Here is a 4,721-nt window from a genome sequence, read left to right on the forward strand (position 1 = left end):
GTCTCAACATCCCTTGTAGCCTGTACTACATATGCAGAATCTGATACAATATTAATAGGTTGATTAAAATCTTGTAACAGTGTAATGACTGCAACCAACTCTGCTCTTTGAGCCAATTGACATTGAGTTTTGATTACTCGCTCTTTTGGCCCCGTGTAAGCCGCTTTTCCATTGCTGGAACCATCGGTAAATACTGTGAGAGCATTTTCTAAAGGTTTATGTCTGGCAATTTTAGGTAAAATCCAAGTAGTCAATTTTAAAAACTGGAAGATTTTTATTTTTGGGTAATGATTATCAATAATTCCCACAAAATTAGCAAGATCAATCTGCCATGCACCAGAATTGATAAAGGCTTGTCTAACTTGTTCCTTGTTTAAAGGAACAATAACTTGTAGAACAACTATTTTGTCTGGGTCATTTCCACACAATTTTATTATTCGTAATCTTGCCTGACCAATTAATGTAGCTATTTGATCCAAGTACAATGTAAAAGTCTTAATTGTACTGTGAGGAAGAAATGACCACTCCACAAGATCAGTATTTTGAACAATGATGCCTGTTGGAGAATGTGCAGTAGCAAAAATCAAAAGTTGGACTGGAGCTAAGGGATCTATTCTATTTATTTGCACTAACCAAAATTTTTTTCTTCCACTAATTTAATTTCTTTTGTTGCCTCTGGGGTTACTATTCCTTTACTATTTAAGTCTGGGTCTCCTCTTAGGATAGAGAACAAATTTGACATGGCATAAGTAGGAATCCCTAGAGTTGGCCGAATTCAATTAATATCTCCTAGCAATTTTTGAAAGTCATTTAATGTTTTTAATGTGTCTCTTCTTATTTCTATTTTTTGTGGCTTAATTTTTCTATTTTCTATCTGTATCCCTAAATAAAGAAAAGGAGGAGAGGTTTGAATCTTATCAGATGCTATTGTCAGGCCTGCTTCGGCAACCTCTGCTTGCAGAAATGTGTAACAGTCAATTAATTTGTCTCGTTTCTGAAGCACATAAAATATCAACATACTGAATGATATAACAGTCTGAAAATTTGTCTCTAACTGGTTGAAAAGCTTGACCTACAAAAATCTGACAAATAGTTGGACTATGAAGCATTCCCTGAGGTAACACTTTCCACTGAAACCTGGTGGCTGGTTCTTTATTATTTATGACTGGTATAGTAAAGGCAAATTTTTCACAATTCTGCTCTGCCAGAGGAATGGTAAAAAAGCAATACTTCAGATCAATTATAATTAGAAGCCAGTCTTTTGGGATCATGGCCGGGTGGACAATCCGGGTTGGAGAGGTCCCGTGGGTTGAATTACGGCATTGACGGCTCGTAAGTCAGTCAACATATACGCCATCGGCCAGAATTTTTCTGAATTACAAACACAGGAGAATTCCAGGGCAAGAATAAAGGCTCAATATGTCCCTTTTCTAATTGTTCCTTCTAATAAATGCAAAGCCTCCAGTTTTTGTTTTGGTGGTGGCCACTGATTTACCCATAATGGTTTTTCTGTTTTCCAAGTTAATGGAATGGGTTTAGGAGGCTCTACAGTGGCCACCCCTAAAAAGGACACCCTATTCCTTTTCTTTCTTGATTACCCTCAGTCTCAATTGGGACTTTAATGCCATTTTCATGTTCTCCTAATCCCTTTTCTGTTACATATCCCATCTTAGTCATGATTTTTTGACTCATGGGGCTGCATAATGGAGCAGGCACAGTGATTTTCGCACCCCATTGTTGTAACAAATCTCGATCCCACAGATTAACAGGAATGGAAGTAATCATTGGTTGAACAGTACTTTCTTGATTATCCAGCCCTAAACAATGTAAAATCACAGTACTTTGATACACTTCTAAAGCAGTGCCTATGCTGAGAAGTCCTGTAACAGCCTTTTCGACAAGTCCTGTGACAGCCTGGCCACTGATTTAAAGCAATGATAGAGACGACTGCTCCAGTGTCTGTGAGCCCTTCAAACTTTTTCCTTGAATAATGGCCTTACACACAGGTCTGTTCTCTGAGAACTGACTTGCCCAATATGCAGCCTTTCCTGCCAAATCAGTGCTTCCAAACCCTCCTGTTCTTTTTATCTCACTGTTACCAACCTAATATAAGGCAGGAGTAATAATTGAGCAATCCTGTCTCCTGGACTGGCATTCCAAGGAATTGAGGAGCTAATAACCAGTTGAATTTCACCTTTGTAGTCTGAATTAACCACACCAGTATGAATTTGAACTCTCTTTAGATTTAGACTTGATCTTCCTAAGATTAGTCCTAGAGTCCCCTTAGGCAGTGGGTCATACGTCCCTGTGGGGATTTTTTGTGGGGGCTCCCCTGGATGCAGAGAGACTGCTTGTATAGTATATAAATCTACTGCTGCACTGCCGCTTGTGGAGGGGGACAATTGCTATATTGTGGTAACGGGCTCATTCCTTGAATTACTTGTGGCAGTGGGGGTTGTTGTCCCTGAAAACCCTGAGGAACAAAAGGCTGAATTGGGAATGCCCCAGTTTGTTGCCGGACCTGAGGCTGGCCCCTCTTCTTGTTTCCCAACAATGGTTGCCCATTTTTATCAAATTTAGAATGAAATTGATTAGCCCAGTGTTTTCCTTTTTTACATCTTGGACATAAGTCAGGTGGCTCTTTATCTGTTGTTGTAATACCTTGAATAGTTATATTTTGTTTGTTTGAAACTGGGTAATTTTTTTTAGGTGCCAATTTGTCCACAATTATAACATTTTCCCCCAAATGTTCTAACTTGTCCTCCTAAATCAACTCCTGTGATTGCTTGAGCCATAAGCATAGCTTTATGCATAGCTCCTCCAATTCCATCACAGGCTTTTTCTGTACTCTGAGATTACATCTGATCCTGCTGGGACCTTTCCTTTAAATGGCTTAATGGCTGATTGACACTCAGGACTGGCGTTTTCGTATGCCATCAACTCCACTATGACCTTTTGGGAATTCTCATCGGTAATTGACTTGAGCAGCATCTTGGAGCCTTGCCACAAAATCAGGGTAGGGCTCTTTAGAGCCTTGTCTTTCTGTATTGAACGAGGGGCAGGTGGTTCCTGGGTCTTGGATTTTTTCCCAGGCTCTAAGGCGGATAGCTCTAACTTGCTCAATGGCCTTATTTTGCATTATTGCTTGTTGCTCAGTAGTGCTCCAATTTTGACCTGTTCCTAATAGTTAATCTGCATCTATGTTTACTGGAGGATTGGCAGTCCTATTTTTTCGGACCTGTTCTTGTGCCCCATCAATCCACCAAGTCTTAAATTGTAAAAATTGAGAGGGTGAGAGTGATGATTTTGCCAAAATCTCCCAGTCATAAGGAATGAGTCTATGTCCATGAGCAATGGAATCTAATAATGTTCTTATATAAGTGGAGTTGGGTCCATACTGTTTTATTCCCTCTTTCATATCTTTTAGCATTTTTATAGAAAAGGACTCATATCTGGCTTCAGCTAGGGGAGGCGCTCCCTCTTGGGCCCCTTCTCCAGATGGTATCGGTTCTAATGTTACCGAGAATTGCCCCGCCTCAGTATCTCCTTGTTTTCTTACTCAATAATGTTATGTAATTCACTACCCTCTCCACTAGGTGGTGCTGTAGGATTAAGTCTCATACTGGGCAACTGAGGCTGTAACGCCCTGCCCTGTGGTGCTGGAAACATTCCTGGCTGTCCATACTGATTTTATGGGGGCGGCCGATACTGAAGTTCAGCTGGCGGCCAATATTGATAGGCTACTGGCAATTGGGTCTTATTTTCTACCGGCTGATATTGTGGATACTGTATTTGAATTGGCACTGCCGTGACAGAGACTCTATCTTGTTCTATTTGATCTTCTTTTGGGGTTTGTACTTGTCTAACCTGCATTTGAGGTTGTAATGTTACAGGCATCTGAGCTGCTGGAAGACGAGTTGGCCATCGTGGTTTAGACTCTGATGGCCCCACTAATTCTTGACCTTTTTCTTCTAATTTTAACGTTTCAGGATATGTCACCTCCTGTAATTGATTATAGTCAACATTTTGCGTTGATTGAGCCATTGCCAATTCTGCTACATATTTACAATGTGAACTTTCCATTCCTTTCCAGGATTCTATCCCTGCCTCTTCTTCACAATTGATTACACAGCTTTCAGGAGCATCAGAAACTGAAACACTATCTTCTCCTGTTTGAAACAGTTGTAAAGCTACTTTAATAATGACCCAATCATTCCATACTGTAAGTGGGATGATTTCACCCTACCTACTTGCTTGTTTTAATTCTTTGTCAATTTTTCCTAATCTTTTAGATCTAAAGTTCCCTGTTCTAGAAACCGTGGGAAGAATTGTTTTATTGTTTGAAATAGCGTGATTAGATTTTCTGTAGAGACTCTAACTCCCCATCTTTTAAAAACAATTTTAATAGAGCTGAAATAAGAGGCATATTTACTTTTAGTTTGCCCCATTTTTACCCTAGGTTCTTTTGAGTGCACAGGCTTACCGCAAGGCTGACCATAGACATACTTTGGAATCTCTCATTGACTTGTCCTCAATGACCATGCTCCAGCATCCGGATGAAGGGGTGGCCTGCCCCTCCACACCTGTGGGCATTTCTTGTCAGGTGGGATGGAGAAAAGAAAGAGACACAGAGACAAGTATAGAGAAAGAAAAAGTGGGCCCAGGGGACCGGTGCTCAGCGTAGGGAGGACCCGCCCTGGCACTGGTCTCTGAGTTCCCTC

The sequence above is a fragment of the Colobus angolensis genome, unplaced genomic scaffold (assembly GCF_000951035.1).
Source record: "Colobus angolensis palliatus isolate OR3802 unplaced genomic scaffold, Cang.pa_1.0 Scaffold237, whole genome shotgun sequence".
Lineage (NCBI taxonomy): Eukaryota > Metazoa > Chordata > Mammalia > Primates > Cercopithecidae > Colobus > Colobus angolensis.